Source organism: Astatotilapia calliptera, chromosome 19, assembly GCF_964374335.1.
Source record: "Astatotilapia calliptera chromosome 19, fAstCal68.1, whole genome shotgun sequence".
Taxonomy (NCBI): Eukaryota; Metazoa; Chordata; class Actinopteri; order Cichliformes; family Cichlidae; genus Astatotilapia; species Astatotilapia calliptera.
In genome coordinates this window covers 17,101,425-17,122,883 of record NC_137440.1, presented here as the reverse complement: position 1 = coordinate 17,122,883, position 21,459 = coordinate 17,101,425, and the positions used below count along the sequence as shown (strand labels likewise).

Below are 21,459 nucleotides of genomic sequence, written 5' to 3'. Positions count from 1 at the left end.
GCAGTTTTGAAACAAAGTTTGGTTTTCTTATTGCTTGCCCGCAGGCAGGCAATATGATAGAAGGGCTTCAGCATGCACTGGTCATGGAGAATAAAAATATTCTCTAGACCATTCTTGAAAATGCTTCATGTACTGTAGCAACATAGCCTCTGTATGTGCACTTAAAGGCATTGACACCATACAGCTTTTCATTTTTTAGTGCTCCAGAGTGAACAGAGGACCTTAAGGGCAGAAACTGTGCATTTTATTCAACTATTGCAGACAATCTGGCTCGTTTAGAGTCGTTTATGTGCTCTATTCTAGTTGGCAGATGTCTAATTGAGGTTAAAGGAATTATGGATGAATAAACTAAGCCTTGAGGGAAAACACACATCTCTGGTCTGGGATTTTGTCTGCTACGTAGCTTGTTTGATCTCTGTGAGAGTTCACTGGTGTATGTTTAATTCAAGAAGTGAAATAAAAGCTTTTTGCTTTCAGCTGCCAGTTATTCCACTGTGGAGGTCAAATCAAGCACTCAAAGTCCCACTGTAGGGCGTGCACAATTAGACGTGTTTGCTTTTGTATCAAAGTAACTTGTAAGGTTACAGTGCCACTAAGTGCTATGTAACATGTGAGTCAGTCCAGCTAGAATGCATTCCGAGTGCTCATTGTTTACAATAACTGTTTCTCAGCAACATTGTATTTTTTTTCTTTCATTGTTACTGACATTTCTTTATGTAGTTTAAAAAAATCCAGGGCTTGTTGGATATGACTACAAATCTTTAGGTCTGTGTAGGATGAGTTGATGTAAGTCTTACCTTTTGAAGTACTTTTTCACCATGCCAATGACTTGCATAACTACCCTTTTACACCTGTGGGCTCTTTTTGGTGGAACACAAGATAAAAATAACAGACTACCAGTGGTAGACCCTTAACATCACAAGTTGTCAAAAAATGGACATCTGGATTTAAATTTGAATTTGATGCTGAATAAAACCATTTTGGGATTTTTAGCATCTAAATATTTTCCTTTCCTTTCCAATAACTCCAGTTCCTCAAGTGGTCACTTGAAATTGCCCTGGCAATGTCCTTACTCTTAGCTATCTATCTACTATCTATCTGTCTACATATCAAATGGGGATTTCATAAAAGCTCCTGTAGGTGTAATGTAGGTGCCCATAAAGTCTACATATCAACTACAAAAAAATAACATTATGTAATATTTTTAATTGTAGTTTTTTACAGTGAGGGTAATATAAAGTCCCTTTAGAATATCAGTGCTGTTTATTATAGTCTACAATCAATTTAATGATTTATATAGTTAAGGGAATTTATCATGCTTAAAGTGCCTCAGAAACTAGTTCATTCAGAGCAGCAAATAATGTTCTTTCACTGCAAAATTTTGAGTAACCAGAAGAAAAAAAACTGGTAACAAAGTTTAACAGTTGTGAACTGAATTTGTACTCCTTAACTCCAGAAATGCATATAAAAATGAAAGGAAAGCATTAATACTGGTTAATCATTCTGAGAAATTACAAAACATACGTCAAAAGAAATACCAAGAATTTTTCCAAAATGGTTGGTATACAAGGACAAGGCTAAATAGTCTGATACTACAGGCAACCTAAAATAGAATCAGAGTTTCTGATGTTTTACTAGCCACATTGTGACAGTAAGCCGTCTGGTCTTTATCCAGCAATAACACTTCCTCGTGGCCTCTGTGACAATGACCACAAGAGCTGCTGTGTGTTGTAGAGACTCAGCGAGATAAAATTTGACATTTTGTAATGGATGGATTAAGAAAAGAAAAATAGAACAGAAGGGGTTGCTCACTAGAGTGTAAGGATCTAAGAGTGTAAGGAAGAATGAGGAAAGAAACCCAAAAAGTCTTTGGTTATGGATTTAAAGTGTCATCCTGCTCAGTTTGAATAGCCAAGTCTGAGAAAGCCATTGTGATGTCATGAAGACTTGTCTTGACTTCAACTAGGAAAAATGTGAAACATCTTCCCGACATTGTCTAGTCCAAGCTCGGGTTAATTGGAAAGGTTAGTGTGAATAGTTTTCTGCCCAAATGTGTTAGCTCTCTGACAGCATTGCATCCTGTCCATGTGCACCAAATCACTGGCTCGCTGTGAGCCACAGCCTCCTTGTTCCTGCACAGGACAAACTGGTTTAGATAATAGATGGATATTCTGGTTTTTTTCTTCAGGAGTGATTAAAAGAAGCAAGTGTAAAAGAAAGCTAGAACTCCTCAGGATACATTAAACCAAGAGCAATTATCACTGTCAGGTTGAATTTATAAATGTAAGCCTGTCTGAGCATGCTCAGTCTGTTATTTGGCTTGCAGAGGATGCAGAAGTCAGAGCCATGACTTTCTTGTAGTCCAGCTCGAACCTTTAGTTTTACTAGTTAAATAAATTCTAAAAATGTGCACAATGAAATTTAAACAAACACACACAACACTTTGAGTTAGGGGACATTCAACACATGATGTTTATTTCAGTGCTGCATATTACAGGTAGAAGCTCTGGATGTAGCCACAGGGAAAAGCCTGAGCTGATTGCATTATACACTATGGTTTATTTTAATGCATTTGAGACTAATTCGTTTTTTAAGTTTAGAAGAATATGCAAGATTAAAACCCAACTTTCCAAAATTTAATCCCAGAACCACACAAATGTCGAAGCTACAGCTCCGAGCCTTCAGGGCTGAAAAATATCTAAAAGCAAAGGAAAAAACATATTTCTGCTTATCCAGTGGGTGGCATCACAGTTTGAATGGTAAATTATTTGAGGCAAATAATAAATTTGGTTGTCTTTTGTTTCTTATCAGTTGTGTTTTATCATGTATACTTAATTATGCTACTTCCGTCTAATTCAGAAGGGTCAAGCACTTATAGATTCATAGGTTTGGGTATTTTATGTCTTAGTGCATTTTTGGATACTTAAGAGCTAACATATTAAATAATAGAGGTATGGTTTGTTCCACATGGTGAATGTAACCCTTCTTTAAACAGAAACTTACAGTGCTGTGCAAAAGTCATGAGTCTTCGTTCAGTACTTTTATCTGACCTTTTTTGTTTATGTTTGTTAAGCTGACTATGAATCATTCAAGCATAAAACAAGCCAATAAACTGAAGGGATGAACCCGTTTTTTGTCTACAAATAACAGACAGCTTAGCTCAGAATCTTAATGGAAAAATCCTGCAAAGGCTTGAAAACCATTTGATTCATTTGTCAACCTGACAATAATTACAAATATACTGTTAATGCAAGAAAAACATATCTGGATAGAAAAAACACACAATGGAACATTATTGGTCATAGATTGTCCTCACTAGAGTCTGGACCTCAACATTATTGAGGCAGGGTGGGATCATCTTAACAGAAAACACAAGGAAAGGCAGCCAACATCCAAACAAGAGCTCTGATTTTTTTCTGAAAAAGCTTGGGAAACCATTCCTATCGACTACTTAATGGGATTCAAAGACAGCTTGCCTGACCTACTGTAACTAGTTTAGGCTGTGCTGAAGAATAAAGGTGGTCATACCAAATATTAATGCTTAGGTTTATTAAAGTTATACAAATTCTGTCTTTAACTCAAATATTCTTCATCCATGCATGTTTGCACATTTTTCAATAAATTGTTACACCATTGCTAAACTTATTGGCGCTTCTTCACACGCACATGAACTTGAAAGACATCTCATACTTAATCCATAGAGTATAATATGATGTCAGCCCATCCTTCACAGCTATAACGGCTCCAAATCTTTTGGGAAGGCAGTCCACATGGTTTGGGAGTATGTTTATGGAAATATTTTTGGCTGCAGATGTAGCTGCTGGGTTATGGAAACACACTGTGCTTAAACTAATCTGAAGGCCTCATGAAGTTTGGAGGACTGTAGTGATTGACTATAAAACTTAGCAATTTTAAATGGCCTTCCACATTGTGGCTGAGTTGCAAATGTTTGAAGTAGTCAAGGTGCCTGGGTGCATGATGCTTCACAGTAGGTATGGTGTTCTTGGGATGCAACTCAGTATTCTTCTTCCTCCAAACACGACGAGTTGAGTTTATACCAAAAAGTTCTACTTTGGTTTCATCTGACCACATGACATTCTCCCAATCCTCTGCTGTATCATCCATGTGCTCTCTGGCAAACTTCAGACGGGCCTGGACATGCACTGGCTTCAGCAGCGGAACACGTCTGGCACTGCGGGATTTGATTCCCTGCCGTTGTAGTGTGTTACTGATGGTGACCTTTGTTACTTTGGTCCCAGCTCTCTGCAGGTCATTCACCAGGTCCCCCCGTGTGGTTCTGGGATCTTTGCTCACCGTTCTCATGATCATTTTGACCCCACGGGATGAGATCTTGTGTGGAGCCCCAGATCGAGGGAGATTATCAGTGGTCTTGTATGTCTTCCATTTTCTGATGATTGCTCCCACAGTTGATTTTTTCACACCAAGCTGCTTGCCTATTGTAGATTCACTCTTCCCAGTCTGGTGCAGGTCTACAATACTTTTCCTGGTGTCCTTCGAAAGCTCTTTGGTCTTGGCCATGGCGGAGTTTGGAGTCTGACTGTTTGAAGCTGTGGACAGGTGTCTTTTATACAGATGATGAGTTCAAACAGGTGCCATTCATACAGGTAACGAGTGGGGGACAGAAAAGCTTCTTACAGAAGACGTTACAGGTCTGTGAGAGCCAGAGATTTTCCATGTTTGAGGTGACCAAATACTTATTTTCCACCCTGATTTACGAATAAATTCTTTACAAATCCTACCATGTGAATTCATGGATTTTTTTTTTCACATTCTGTCTCTCACAGTTGAAGTGTACCTCTGGTGCAAATTACTGACCTCTGTCATCATTTTAAGTGGGGGAACTTGCACAATCGGTGGCTGACTAAATACTTTTTTGCCCCACTGTATGTGCCCTTGGAAATGATTGGAACGTGTGAATTCAATGAATTGCATGAATGATGGATAGTTTTAGAGATACTGCATATTACGTGTTCTCCTGCCATATATATTAAATATGGGGTGGGTCAATATTTTTGCGCAGTACTGTAATCTAAGAATATAAAACAAAACTAACTGCTCCAGTTTGTTTTAAACCAATGCTACAAGTTGCTCAATTGTGCATAGCGCTCAGCCAGCATTCCCAGTATATCAGCTGACCTCAGTGCCAGCTGATGCCCTTCTGTACATTTTAAGCCTACAATTGCCCTTGTTGCTACACAATACTTTAAAAGGAAGCATTGACAAGTGGGCTGCATAGTATTTCTCACAGTTTTGTTTTGGTTGACGCTGATATTCTGCTGTCACGGACCTAGGCTTTCCATTAAGGTGACTGGAAGGGCATGAACATCTCAGAGCTGAAACAGACTACCAAATACAAATTACAACTATTGGAAATAACATTCATATTTTGAATAAAGTGTTCTCATTGCTATTTGTTTGCCTATGTTTAGATGCTAAGCAGTTCAGTGTTGCTGGCGTTACAATTTTTATCTTAAAAATGGCTTCTGGCTAGGATTAGGGTTGTTTCACTGTCACAGTGAACTAAAATGTTAAAGCTGCAGGGTGTAAAACATGAACCATGAGCTGAAAGATGCTGCAAGGGAACTGTTATGTTTATGACAAGCAACCTTCTTTGTATTGCATTTCTTACAGTCATTTAATCTGTTATTTTAAAAAATGTCTAGTGCAGCTTTAAGTCTTAAAAATTGCAGATCACAGATAACACAGAACATTATCAGAACAAAGTAAAGATTGTCTAATTGGTCCTTTATAGAAAAATAAATATCAGGTCAACAAATACTGTAAATCTACTAAAAGGCATCAAACAGTTATTTAAATCCAGACTTTAGCTCTGTCCCAATGGACTTGTTTTTTCACACTTCAAATGGATAAATAGACCTTTTAAGGGAAAAGTTAATCATTGATCAACCAATTACTTTAAGTGGATCTTAGAACGGTATGGATTAAATTAAATTTCCCTGCTCCCAGGTTGTCTAGTGAGGCTAAACAGTGTGGCTGTGGGAAATGTAGCAACAGATGCTGCTCATGTGGGTGGTGTACTTATGGTTTGCCCAATAATCTTACACTTCAGTGAGTGAGAAGTGAGAAGCGTCATGTTGAGTGGGTTTTTAAAGCAACTGCAAGCCGTGAACCTGTGTTTAAATAATCTAGTGTATAATTCAATAAAGTGGCGCTTGTGTGTATTTTAGAATATGTTTATAGCTTTAAGAATTGTTCAGTGCTGATGAATTTTGACTACACAGCTCAAAATTTGTTTAGATTTTTGCTTCGATGCAGCACTATTTGCATTCTCTACTTGAGAAATGATGATGCAGTTTTTTTTCCCTGAGAAACAGACACAAGCCTACATGTCAAATTTGCACCAGTTCTATGACTAAAGGCTCCACCATTCCTCATTTCCCTGGGTGAAATAACTTTAGGTTTCCAGCCAGCCAGGCATATAAACACTGGAATTTGCACTGAGAAAAAAGGTAAAAAGATACAGGGAAGGAGTATCCAGAAGGAGTCTCATGTTAAGGGCAATCACATCTTGGCTTAGTTGGTTTTAGCTGCTTTTCAAAGAAAGCTGTCAAGGGAGAAAACAGACAATACAGCTAAAGGCAAAAAGCAACCGGGCCCACAGTATAATGTCATTACATGCTCATGATTGATTTATGTTGCTAGGCTTTCTTTTCATTATTGGTTCAAGTTAATCTCGCAATAATTTTTTTCTGGCAGACAATGCAATTTAATCTTATTATTACTATGCTCACAGTTTGCCAGAAGGTAAAAGGACACATTTCATTGTTTCTACCTTGACCTTATCTACCATATCAAAGAACACATATTCTTTCATAAACTATTTTAATTAAATTCCTCTCAATAGTCGTTACTCATTTGTAGGTGATGCACATGTGATCACTAATGTAATTGGAATACAGCCATCTATCCATTTTCTCAACCTCTCATCCTAGCCCAGATGTCATAGGAAACGAGGCAGGGTCGTCAGTCATCATGGGGGTAGAACGGAGACACAGCCATTCATGCTCACATCTATGTCTAATTTGGAATCGCCAGTGATTCTATGTATAGCAATAGGAATTCTCCAGAGATTTTCCAACAATGCATTCCACAGTAAATCTACAAATGTCAACTAAAACCCATTAATATGTGTGCAAATTACACCCGTCTAGATTTAAGATACTTATAAGTCATTGTTAAATTATGTTAAATGTTACCAAATGTTATGCTCAAACACAGAATTTTCTAGCTTTTGAAAAGTTGGTGGACGAGAAATGTCAGTGGATCATAATTAAGTCTCCATCCTCTGGGATACAAAATTTCATACCATGTCAGCTAATACATTTTGCTGGAAGAGTCTCCTACACACCAGACTTATCGATACAGCCATAGCCAGATATGAAAATGAAGTATATACCTATGTAGAATAATTTCAGCTACTCCCTTATTCCACTGGATCAACAAAGAAGATAGCTCTAAATGTTTGATTTGGTAGATTTTTACACCAGATGCCGTTCATGACATAACCCCAAAGTGATATGTGTTTTCTTAATGTCAGACCAGGATTTTTGCTTGTTAGGAAAATGTGTAAATGACTAGACTACAGAGCCTCTGAAGAATATAACTAACTACTTATATGATTCTTAAATATGAGCAGACCATGTTCACTTAGTTAGTGCCAGTTTCTTGCTCGTCTCCTAAGGTGCAAAGCTACATGGTACAACTAAAATTTATTGTGCATTTAGTGTCAGTGATATAATATTGTTACATTCTCAACATATGGAATAGATCAGCAGGGTTTCCTGCTCATGGCAGATTGTTATTCAGGTCATGCCAGCTGAGATCAAAGGTTGCAGAGCCAATATGTTCTTACTGCAGTGTGTTCATTCCAGTTTCTGGTGTACGGGATTCTCTGTCTTTGGGCTTCCTTGAAAATGTGGATATTTAAGAAGCATTATGTGGTTGTGCTTAGTAAAGGACGAAGAAATTGTGGTGTGGGTGTGTTAAGTACCTGCTGCACTCCTGGTTATGAACAGTTTAGGATGGTAGTGAAATGTACCTGAGCTTCTTAGTGTTGAAGTAAATTAACTGATTAGCTAAGCACTACTGAGATAGGCTAACATGTATTGTACACATAGAAAGCGTGTCAGAGAGCATGGGACTTAACCTAGATTTAACACGCAGGGGTTACAAATTTGAAATACAGTAACAGAGAAAACACACCACGAGCAGAATCCTGTATGGGATGAATTGCATTCCATTGCAAGCTAGTTTCAAATGAGAGAACCTATTATAACCGCATTGTACTGTATTATTCCTAATGCACTGAATTAGGGCATAGTGCTGCATGCTGGCATTAAAGCTAGAATTATGCACACATTTAGTCTTTTATTCAGCAATAAAATTTGGAGATTGTTCTCCAAAAAATGTCCCACATCAGCCCTGGTTAGCAGTACAGTTCTGCTATAGATTAAACATGTGGTAGGTGTACAGTAAAGGAGCCTTTGTGCTTTTTCTCTCTCAGGTGCTATTTTGCTTCAGGCTTTATCAAAGCATGTTTCTGTTGCTGATAAGCAAACCACAGCAAAAGCTAACAGCTGCCTTGGGACACTGTAGCTACATTAGCCATAGCAGATTTCCAACCTTTACAGATGCTAATGCTCTGCCTCAAGGGAATAAGCCAAGAAGCTGACAACTGTACACAACTGAGGAAAGGAAATAATACGCTGCATGACATGATATGCATGAAGTGCAGGGCAGTGGTTTGCGTTAGCTTCTTTAATAGGGCTACCTTGTATTTCTGGTCTAGGGAAACAAAACAATTCAGTTTGAATCTGATTGTCTCTAAGAGTAGCTGTGTATATGGACCTAAACTAATAAGCTACTTAGCACAAGGAACCTAATAACAACCATGACATAATTATGTGCAGCAAAACACTAATGTGTGAAACAACAGACAAGCACATGGTGTAGCTCATGTAGCTATCGGCTCCCTAATTGTCTGTGTTAGCCTCTGTTGAGCAGCTGGAGGGACACAGTGTCACATATGATGGAAAAACAAAGCACTGACCCTTGGAACCCCAGCTGGAGTTACTCCGTAACATTCTCCATCCACGGAAAGAAATATCAGATTGCAGCTGACCTCAGTCCTGCTGCTCGAAATCCCAATGCCGCCATAAGAGGCTTTACTACAGGCTAGAGGCGGGTGAATAGGGATAATTTAATGAAACATTAGACAAGTGCACTCCACAGTCCTTTAACAAATTGCTTCTCTGACTGCCAAGCTTGGCTCAATTTGGGTTGCCTGAAGGAAGAGCCGAGTTAAAAGAGCAAAGAAAAGAGAAGAATGAGCAGTTATTCACCTGCAGCATTTGGGGGGGGGGGGGACTTCAGATATGATGGTTCCTCAAAACAATTGAAATCTTGGAGATGAAGCTGTGCTGTCATGCCGCCCTTAGAAATACTACTAGTGGATTTCAGAATTTTCTGCAGGATGGATTAAGTGTGATGGCAGGCTGTTGACTTCTGACCAGGAAAAGCAGAAGGCAGCACTTTCCCCGATCCACAGCCACCTATGGGCATAAACAGGTGGCTGCCGGGGTACTGGCAACGCTTATTGCCAGGGTAGGCGAGTAAACAGTGGCCTTGTTAAGATGCTGGCACAGCCCAGGAAAGCATTTTTTGTGGTGTCACAAAGTGGATTCACCGCCCATGGCTTCTTTGCGCTACATATTATTCTTAAGCTTAGGATTTAAAGGTAGCCCCTGAGTAAAGCCTTGAATTAGCTTAATGGGAAGGATCAGGCACGTGACTCAAACCTCACGTGCAGAGATAGTCACAAACAGCCATCTAAAACCAATATGATGATTGATTTTGTTTTGCTGGGAGAATGAATTATGCCCATGCATGTGTCTCTGTATTTCGGGTGGATTTGGAAGTGTGTGCGAGGCATATGGATCCCTGATGTCTCAATAATGAGGGCAGAGAAAGGCTCACAGACATAAAAATGTTTTTTGGCTGTACTCTTTTCTTGTGGGTGCATACGCTTTAAGATGTAACATTGTTCATCACATTGTTAGACTCTCCCACATACATTTATGTAAAGACACACAAACCCAAGACTGCCAAAGGGAAATGAAGAAACACTTTTTTATTGGTTGGGTTTCGCTTCACAGCATTGCATTCATCAAGCTAACATAAGCAAAGAGTGAAGTTTAAAACTGCTGCTGTTTTGCTTATGCTTAAGCAAATATGTATCTGGAAATGTTTTGGTCTAGCCTGACTACATTTTTTCAGGGTTTTTAAAGGAAAAATCAAGAAAATGCTATTAAACCATTTATTACCAAGTTTTTCTGGTAATTTACATTGTATAATAATTGTTGGCATCAAGATCAAAGATCATGCTTTTTTCATTGAACCTGTTTGAAAGACTTTCATTTATGCACAGAGCTGCTAGAGGTTACTTTGCTTCAAACATAACAACGGGTCAAACAAAAGATTGCAGAAAACAACAAAGAGGAGGACAGTTTCATTGAAAGAACAAATGAAAGCCGAGTACAGATTCATTGGACAGTATTGTTTGGTTCAAGATTCCCTGTAATTTAAAGTTTTATTAGTAGTGTGCAGACCATTTTCCTTTAAATGACATAATAAGTAATACAGCTACATTAACAGGTTTGTAATCTGGGTGACATGATCCCTTTTCAACCAACCTTTATCATAGTAAAGCTCATTCATTTGAAATGAAATGCAGTAAACAGTACGAAGAACTATAATCAGATCACTCAAGATATTTTCTTAATACTTTGCATTAATTCAAAGTATTTTGTGTTACCATGCAATACAGTGTATTCCTCTAATCCATAGAAAGCCGAATTAGAAATATGCAGCAGATGCTGTTTCTGCCAAAGCTCATTGAGATGTACTTTGACACATCAGCTTACACTGGATGTAACACCAGCTAATGCAGGGTTTGTGCGTGTGCAGCGAACTGGCATTGTTGAGTGTTAGATTAATGCTGTGCTGCTGTGTATTGTCTAGGAAGTTAATACTGAAGTTTTTTACATGGTATGTTCTCCAGATTAAATTCTTTATTTTTTTTAAATAGAAGGTGATAGCATAATAATAATAATAAGAATAAGAATAATAAGAATAATAAGAAGAAACAATGAATTAAATATTGTCAAATTTTATACTGTTAGTATTCAGCTGGCAGCTACTACAGTTTTCAGCATTTAGTTGACTAAATGCTGAATTTCTGTGAAACTAAGCCTAAATAAAGGCAGAGGAAAAGGAGCAGCAAGCTGCTGTATCCATAGTATCATATATTCAGCTGATGCTGTGAGCTATAGGCACATCTATAGCTTCAATCATAAAAGCTTGTGAAAGAAGTAAAAAGAGCGCATTCATCATGTAAGGTGTCACTTTTTCCTTGTCTCTCATTACTGTCGTATCTCTAGTATGTTTCTAGTTGTTTCTCTTATGTCAGTGTGCTGTTCAGTGTGCTGTAACTGGATTGGGCAAAGAAGGATAACTGCTGCATTTTTGCCACAGCACAATTGATAGTCAGAAGTTGCCAATGAAATAAACCGATGGCACCGTATCACTTAATCTCAGCAGTATTATGGGAAACCACATCATGCTGATATAAGCTGTCACATATGATAAAATTTACAGCATATATTTCACAACAGAGCTCTGCTGTCATGCACATTTATTTAAATATTTACATATTTATTCTGAGTGGTCCCTTATTGTGTGATATCAGAAATGCTAACTGAATCTAATCGCTGCTTTGGATGACATAGCTGCCATTCTAGGTTGCAAAGAAAACTGTGAGGTGTTTTTCTGTGCAGTGAAGCCATTTAAATGGGTTCTTTGACCTCAGCTCACAGTCATCCTGAAAAAATCGGTTTCTTTCCTTTTCACGCTCTTTATTTTGCAGTGGTTTTTTCCACTGTGCATTGTGACTGGAGTTTCTTGTGACTCCTTATTCTGTGTCATTTCATGGCAGCAATAGATCACAGAAGAGAAGGAAACAACTGGGCTGATTTTTGTTTACCCAACACAAGACATTTGTATTTCCTCTTCAGTGAAAGAGGGAGAGCTGGGTGAGGAAAGGTTCTCGTTTGTAATAGACTCTGACCCATAAGGACACCACCACTAGCATTAAGGAAAGACTTGGCTATTGGTCCAGATCAAGAATTGCAAATCAAGTTCTTTCCAGCCTTAAGCTTATGACACGACATGCCAAAATATCTCAGCTTAGACTTATAATAAGAAAAAAATCTCAGTAAAGGCATTAGGAAAAGCTTGCATCCCTGAGATCTGTCTGTACACTCATAAGCACTTTGCACAGATCTGTGGTATGCAGGATCTAAATGAGTCCACAGGCTTTTTCTCAGGTAATGCTGACAAGCAGAACAATCACATTAAACTCTGCATGCGTCATTAAAATATCCATTGCTGGCTCTGTAGACAAGTATTAAGATCTCTCTATGGCAGGAGTTTGGGAAATTTACCTTTGATCAGGAAATATCCAGAAAGGCAGTACATAAGTAGGATTCATGCTTAATAATCAAAAGGGGCAGCGGTCTGTTTCTATTTCATTTTAAATCTTTGCTTTAGATTTTTTTTCCTTGTTCTTTTCATTTTTGAGGGATTAAACCTTTCACAGATGTTTTACCATGTCCAGTCACAGTCTTGGAAGGTTGCCCATTGTAGCAGCTTTGTTTCAGCGCATTCACAGATATATTTCGACGTCAGAGGCCGGGATTAGTTTCTTTACACATGAGGGCAGAATGTCGCAGCCACAGTGTGGTCTGTTAGATTGTGTTAGATTATAACGTCACAGTGAGCAGAACGAGAAAATATAAACTGTAAAAATGACTGCCGTGTTCTCGAGCATTGAGCTGGACCCAGTGCATGCTGGTTTATTAAGACTATAACTTGCTAGCATTTAGCAAATTGACTGTGGAAGCCTTAGTAGGCTTTAAAGTACTAATGAGATCATCCAACAGTGCCTTAAGAACACCTCCACCCGCTGCAGGATGTAACAAGTAATTAGCTTTCCATATGAAATATTAACATGCATTTTTTTTTCTTGTAGGTCTCCTCATTTACCCAAAAAGCAGGAGAGCACTACATTAGTGTGACCAAGATCTTTATCTTTAAACCTCCATCCTCATTTGTACAATTTATTTTATCAAGTTCTTCAAGCTGTAGTGATATAAAAGATATTTGGCTTAGAAATGCAGAGATGTGTTTGAAGTGTATTAAGCATTACATCACAACTGGTCTATAAGGTCTATAAGCTATATGGTTAATAATTCTAAATAAAAGAATAAGGTTAAATATCAAAGAGGCAAACTGCAATTAGGAGATATGCTCTGACGCAAAATAACCAAAGTTTATAAAGTGCAACTTTAAAAGTTTATTAATAACCTAAATGTGTGAGGAGAAAAAGAATTGTGGCATTGCTTTGTGGCATTCTTAGCCAACTTTTTTCCTAATAAAGTTGAAGAACTATCTCCTAAAAAGAAGTGGCTCCAAAAAGGTAGTTCAATGACAGAGCAATAGACTGGAAAATATGATATATATTCCTGTTCTCAACTCTTCCTCATTTAAGCCTTCTTGTTCCAGTAGTCCACTTCTATTCAGTGTATACAAGATCACAGGACCCTAAAAGCTTTCATCAGGAACTCAATGAGACGTGGCAAACAATACCAAATGCCAGCTTTAAGCTAATTGTACAATTTACCATCAAGTGCGGGATCTACCAAGGAAAGGCCCTGTCCCCGTTGCAGAGGGAGTGGCTGGCATCCAGAAATCCTACCAGTGGCTGGACAAAGGTGGACTGAAAGACAGCGCAGAGGCACTAATCATGGCAGCACAGGAACAAGCTCTCAGCACAAGATTGATAGAGGCTGGGGTCTATCACACCAGGCAAGACCCTGGGTGCAGGCTGTGTAAAGATGCCCCTGAGACAATCCAGCACATAACAGCAGGGTACAAGATGATAGCAGGCAAGGCATACATGGAACGCCATAACCAAGTGGCTGACATAGTGTACAGGCACATCAAAATGGGAGATGTCTAGGGTAGTTGAGAATGACCAAACTAAGATCCCGTGGAACTTCCAGATACAGACAGATAAACTGGTGATGGCCATTAAACCGGACATAGTAGTGGTGGACAAGTAGAGGAAGACGTCTGTAGTGATAGATGTAGCTATACCGACTGATAGCGACATCAGGAAGAAGGAACACGAGAAGCTTAAGAAATACGAAAGGCTGAGAAAAGAACTCAAGAAAATGTGGGTGTGGGTGAAGGCAATAGTGGAGGGAGGAAGACGACAAAGCGGACAAAAAAAAGATCTGAGATCTCTGTCCAGTAGAAAGCAGTCGCAGGAAAAGCAAAGACACAGTGTATGACCTTCAAGCTCTGGTAGACGACCCGAATTGAAGGATAAAGACCGCCTCTCACAGCGAGAGGAGAATTTTTATATATTATAATATATTAAAAAGCTTCCTCTCGCAGTGACAGATTTCTGCCCATAAGCACATGTCATAAAAATGGACCGAGGTTTAAATTTAAACTCGTGGTGTTTTTTTTTTCTTTCTTTAAAAAAAAACCCCGAAATAAATATTATTATTTTTAGGTTGAAACCATTAGGCTAAAGTTAGTTTTAAGGTTTAAAACAGTCAAGCTAAGGTTAAAGGTGGAAAAGTTAAGCTAACAGTACAGAAATGTTAGAAAGATGAACCAAATGGCAAACAGAACAAACCTACTATGATTTAAAGCTAACAGGCTGTGTTTGTGTTTTGAGTGTTAGTCATTTTCTACTGCATTCATCATTTAGATGTTTGTGAACTTTATATCTAATTACAGGCAGAGTGTTTATGTTAAAATTAATGCACTGAAGTAGTTATTCAGTCTGTTTGGGAGTGTCTTCTGACAACTGGGATGATTTTTTGTGTTCAGATAGATATGGATTTAAATATTAGAGCATTAACCCGACAACTCTAAAGGTTTCAGCCAAAGATTTACAGTTTCCACTCAGAGTCAATACGTGGTGTTTATGCGGCTCGCTGGATATCTGCTGGACAATGATACATTATAGTGACTTTAGAAGGGCACTTGAAGAAATGAGACTTCAAAGAAGCAACTGAGATAGCAGCTGCCCAATCAGATCTCACTTTGGCAGGATAATAGCATTCAGGTCCCTGGAGGCAGAAATGAGGATGTGTCATAAATTATGAATTTCCATGAGAACAGATATGGATGGTGGTGTCATGCAATAATTGGCACAGCACTTAGCTCCAAGAGAAGCTGGCTGGTGGCTGAGTGATGTACGCCGCGGGCACCTGCCTGGAAAACATGTTGAAGTGATTTGCAAAGTCAGCATGTCGCAAAGAAGCGTCCTTTATTACCATGTTGACCCAAGGCTGTATGATGGGGCCACACAGTAAGGCAAGGCAAGGCAAGGCAAGTTTATTTGTATAGCACAATTCAACAACAAGGTGATTCAAAGTGCTTTACAGAGACATTAGAAACAAGAACAAATAAAAAGCATGATTTAAAATTGATTAAAACAAGCAAATAAACTAACCTACTAATTAACAAACAAACAAACAAACAAACAAACAAAACAGTATATAAAATCAAAACAGATAAAATCAGAACAGTAGATAAAATCAGTAGTTAAATGTAAGTTTTGAAATTTAAGCTTAAAGTGTGGATTTGGTGCTTTATTCAAATGCAGCTGAGAACAGGTGAGTCTTCAACCTGGATTTAAATAAACTGAGTGTTTCAGCTGATCTGAGGCTTTCTGGGAGTTTGTTCCAGATATATGGAGCATAAAAGCTGAATGCAGCTTCTCCGTGTCTGGTTCTGACTCTGGGAACTGATAAAAGACCGGATCCAGATGACCTGAGGGATCTGGATGGTTCATACTGGGTCAGGAGGTCATTGATGTATTTTGGTCCTAAACCATTCAGAGCTTTATAGGCCAGCATCAGAACTTTAAAGTCTATCCTCTGACGGACAGGCAGCCAGTGTAAGGACCTCAGAGCTGGACTGATGTGGTCCACTTTTTTGGTCTTAGTGAGGACTCGAGCAGCAGAGTTCTGAATGAGCTGTAGTTGTCTGACTGATTTTTTAGGTAGACCTGTAAAGATGCTGTTACAGTAATCAAGCCTACTAAAGATGAATGCATGGACTAGTTTTTCCAGGTCCTGTTGAGACATCAGATCTTTTATCCTTGATATATTCTTGAGGTGATAGTAAGCTGACTTTGTTATCGTCTTAATGTGTTTTTCTAAGTTTAGGTCTGCATCCATCACTACACCCAAATTTCTCGCCTGGTTTGTGGTTTTTAGATGTATAGATTGAAGTTCTCTGGTGACCTGTAATCGTTTTTCTTTGGCGCCAAAGACTATTACCTCAGTTTTGTTTTTGTTTAGCTGGAGAAAATTGTGGCACAACCAGTCATTGATTTCCTCAATGCATTTACCAAGAGCCTGTACAGGGCCTCGGTCTCCTGGTGACATTGTGATATATATTTGTGTGTCATCTGCATAGCTGTGATAGTTTATTTTGTTGTTGTTTATAATCTGTGCCAGTGGGAGCATGTAGATGTTAAACAGAAGGGGTCCCAAGATGGAACCTTGGGGAACTCCACATGTGATACTTGTCTGCTCAGATGTGAAGTTACCTATTGATACAAAGTATTTCCTGTTTTCTACGTATGTTTTGAACCAGTTTAGTACAGTTCCTGAAAGACCTGCCCAGTTCTCCAGTCGTTTGAGTAATATGTTGTGGTCAACTGTATCAAATGCTGCACTGAGATCCAGTAAAACTAGGACTGACATTTTTCCACTGTCTGTATTCAGACATATGTCATTAAACACTTTGGTCAGAGCGGTTTCAGTGCTGTGGTTCTGTCTAAAACCTGACTGGAAGGCATCATAGCAATTATTCTGTTTTAAGAAGTAACTGAGCTGTTGAGAAACTGCTTTTTCAATGATCTTACTTAAAAACGGGAGATTTGAGATTGGCCTGTAGTTGTTCATTTGTGTCTTGTCAAGATTGTCCTTTTTCAGTATAGGTTTGATTACAGCAGTTTTTAGTGATTCTGGAAACACACCTGATAATAAAGAAAAGTTGACGATCTGTAACAGGTCTGACTCTAAAGTCTTTGAGACCTTTTTGAAAAAACTTGTTGGCAGGACATCTAAACAGCAGGAGGAGGAGTTCAGTTGACCTAAGATGTCCTCCAGGTCTTTGCTGTTAATAGGTTGAAACTGTTTCATGGTGTTTAAACAGTTTTTTGGTGGACACAGTACATATCCTGGATCTGCTGTTGATGTACCAATTGCTTGTCTAATTTTTTGGATTTTTTCAGTGAAGAATTTGGCAAAGTCATTGCAGGCCATGGTCGAATGAAGTTCAGCTGCCACTGACACAGGAGGGTTTGTTAGCCTGTCAACTGTAGAAAATAAGACCCGAGTATTATGGCTGTTTTTAGTGATGATGTCAGAGAAGTAGGACCTCCTTGCATTCCTCAGTTGTAAATTATAATTGTGAAGTTTCTCTTTATAAATGTCATAATGAACCTGGAGGTTTGTTTTTCTCCATCTGCGCTCAGCTTTCCTACACTCTCTTTTTTCATTTTTCACTAGTGTGGAGTTTCTCCATGGAGACTTTTTCCTTCCAGAGATAACCTTCACCTTAATGGGAGCAATAGTGTCCATTACATTTAACATGTTAGCATTGAAGCTATTGACGAGCTCATTGACTGACCCTCTGGGCAGGTCAGGTGTTAATGGGAAGACCTGGTTAAAAATTGCACTACTGTGTTCAGTTATACACCGTTTTGTGATCACTGTTGTTGATATATTTGTGTGGGCTGAGATTTTACTTTCAAAGAAAACACAGTAATGATCAGACAGGCCCACATCAGACACAGTAACCTTTGAAATGCTCAGGCCTTTGGAGATCAGTAGGTCAAGAGTGTGTCCTCTATTATGTGTGGCCTCTGTTACATGCTGAGTCAGCCCAAAGTTGCCCAGAGTGTTACTCAGGTCTTTAGTCCCTTTGTCCTGAGGGTTGTCCACATGAATGTTAAAATCCCCAGCAATAATTACACAGTCAAAATCAACACAGATCACAGACAGCAGTTCACTGAGGTCATTAAAAAAGTCTGTGCAGTATTTGGGAGGCCTGTAAACAGTAGGGAACAACAGTAGGTTCAAGGTTAGAAGAAAACTGTGCCTATGGTGTGAACCTGGAATTGAAACTATACCCACACATCTTACCCAGCAGTGCAACTCTAAGTTCAGGCATGACGTAGTCAGGTAAAATGAGAAAAGTGATAAGCTAAAATGTACGTGTGTGTGTGAGTTTTAAATAATAAACCACACTGATTTCCAGTCAATGATAAGCGATCAGTAAACACTATCTTCATTAGAAAGATCTAAGCTATACCAAAACAACTTCACATTTTTCAGCAAAGAAACAATGCAGTGCATAACAAAGCATTTCAAAACACGCGTTCTTTAATTATATGCAGTCTTTGCAGATGGAAAGTTTGTGTGAAGGAAGGGGAAAATGGTAAAGCAATGTACAAGCTTACAAAGCATAAGAAGGTAAAATGCAATCTGAACCCAAACTGTACTTCTACGTACATAAAATCAGATCTCCCTCTGATTCTGCAACGACAAAATACCAGCATAAACTAGTAAAAAACACAAGTATATGCCGACCCCAGCCAAGTAGTCAAAGGTTGCTACAGCTGGCAAGACTTTTCTGTGAAGTGTTCCTTGACCTGGATTTCACCAACTTTGCTGTCAGTGTGTTAGAGCGCTCAAACACTAATAGAAAGACCTTGTTTCCTCATTAGGATAGAGATCTGTGCCAGTGTTTGGAGCAGTAGTCTAAATTTAACTGGTAATTATGTAACATCTCAGGGTGTGTTGTGGAGTAACACAAGTATTATTACTTCAAAGACTAAATAAGCAACATGACCCATAAATTTAAAAAAAGGAATGGATAATGTGGAATGCATTACTTTTTGAGTAATCCACAACAAACCTTATTATTAGACCAGTTGAACTGTTTTTAATTGATAGCTCAAGTAAAAACACTTTAAGGCAGCCACTATGCAAAGATCGTAGAGAGGTCCAGTCTTAGGTCAATGTCTTAATAAAACTTAAAGAGGTAGTTTAAACACAGTTCACATTTTACAGGTATCTGATTTTCTTATGAATTAATTTTGATAGACTGTGTGTGCTTAGATCCTGATCTGATCATTATTAGAGCCACTCTTTAAAGATTAGAAAGGTGAGCCTCATGATCGCAGCAGTTGTGTTGGGAACATTGATTTTTAAAATTGTGATGACGCTATGCTTATTTTATGCATTTCCCCCCTAAAATGTAACAAATAAATTGTCTAAAAACAAAACACCAGTCATAAAGAAATCTTGTCATGTATCTTACTAGATATAATAAATCCAGAAACAAGCAGCAAATATAGAGGCAGGTTTCAAAATTATGCTGGCCCCCAAAACAACAGAGCAAACTCCAGACCTCGGCTATAGGTTTCTAGGGCCACTCGTCTCTCTTCTTCTAAATAAACAGGATTAGAAGCCACACAAATGTCCAAGATCAGTGCCATTTCTCATTCCATCCTGCTCCCTGTCTCTCCGCATTGTTTTCCTGCAGGTGAAAAAGTGAACGGATGAGGTGGAGGACACACACATGCACGCACGCACGCACACACACACAGACACACACACACACACAGACAAGCACACACACAAACGTCACCTTGCAACATTCATCCGTGGGAGGAAGAGAACAACTTTGGATTGTTTGTTGCCCGCGGGAGGAATTCAAGGTCAGTGCATAGTGCGTTCACACACGAACTCACAGAGTCTGACTTGAGAACAAATAAACAGAAGGACAGTCTTCCTTTCTGTTGCTGCTTGACTATAATCATAAGCTTAATAGATAAATAATAGAGTTTTATATCGGTATTTATTGACAGTTCATTTCATCCTTGCATTCTTTCACCAGTTTTTTTTTTTTTAATCCTTTTCACGTAAGCTTCCATCTTTGGTCATCCCTTTTTAACCCCCCCCCCCCCAGACACACACACACACACACACTCTTCCTTCCTTCCTTTTCTTGATCTTGCAAGTCTTACTTCCCTCTTTCTTTTTTCTCTCTTCATTTCTTACTTCCTTACTCATCTCTGCTTGGCTCTGAATTTTATCCCCTCCTTCCTCTCTCATTTATTTTAATCCCCGCTTTCTTTTTCATTTTGCTTCTGCTGTCCTTCCTTCTGTCCTTTATCCCCCCTTAACATTTCTTATATCTAAAGAAAACCACAAGTCAACACACCAAACAAACATTAGGCTGTCCAAGGATTTTTTTTCCCTATGAAGTCCACATACTGGGAAGAATTTGGATTTTAATTGCTTCCCCATAGATCCCTGCCTCACCAAGGAACTGGGTTAATTGCATAAGAAGACAGAGGCATTTTAATTGAATGCTGCCAGCCACAGTAACTCCAGCAAAGCCGTGTCGCAGGTTATTTAGCTACAGCTATGGAAATAAAGATGATATCCAGCTGTTTTCTGGGAATGACGACGCCAGTTTCAAAAAGCTTTTAAAGTGTCATTCCTGCAAAGACATCCTGACAGGATCTTGTTTACTGTGTCTATTTAGCAGTTCAATGTTGTAAGTGAGCTACACCTACAAAGGTTGCTTTAAGGTTAAATATAGTACAAAAACTTTACTTACTACTAAGTTTTCAAAGCCTTCACTTCATCTCAATCTAACATTGCTTCCTCTAACCGATTCCCATGGGGGAAGGGATTTGATATCCCTAAGCAGCAATGTATGAATCTATCCACTTCAAATTAACATGGTGTTTTTGCCAGGGTCTTAAGGGTGGATTGAAGTGAAATAAGATTAGTTCATCATGCTCATCTATTTGTTATAATCATGCCCCAAAAGTGTTGAAAACAAGCAAGCACTAAGGTTTCATGTCGACCACACAGTGGCATTAGTTGTGCACTTATTAGTTAACTTATAGTCCTCAGGCTGATCTCACAGCTGCATTATTAACCAAGAAACTGTTAAATGTCAGGATGATAAACTAATGCACTCAATGTGTGGAAGTCAAACGTTTTTATTCCCATTTTATTCCCAATTATATTGTGGGATTTTAGCCAGTCATTAGTAAGAACAGACAAGGATTTCACACAATACCTGATCATCCCTCCTCAGCCCCTCAGTTTATATCTAGCCTTCTTTCTCCCTCCTTCTTTCTTTTCCTTGAATTTCCCTCCCCTGCCTTGTTCTTTCTTCTTTCGGCCTTCTCTGCTTGATTCTGTTTTATCAAGCTCTACTTCCTTTAGTTCTCTTATTCCT

The 21,459-nt window shown here is 38.7% G+C and overlaps 1 protein-coding gene across 2 annotated transcripts in view; it reads left to right on the top strand.

Moving 5' to 3' along the window:
- Positions 1–21,459, top strand: part of LOC113012449 (leucine-rich repeat and fibronectin type-III domain-containing protein 2) — a 140,615-nt gene that overhangs the window by 29,286 nt on the left and 89,870 nt on the right. The window contains exon 1 of one of the 2 annotated variants that reach the window (XM_026152665.2): positions 19,200–19,918. The exons of the other annotated variant lie outside the window; for it this stretch is intronic. The gene's annotated coding sequence lies outside the window, so the exon portion shown is untranslated. Of the gene's footprint in view, positions 1–19,199; positions 19,919–21,459 lie in introns of those variants that run through there. 2 annotated transcript variants of the gene reach the window in all.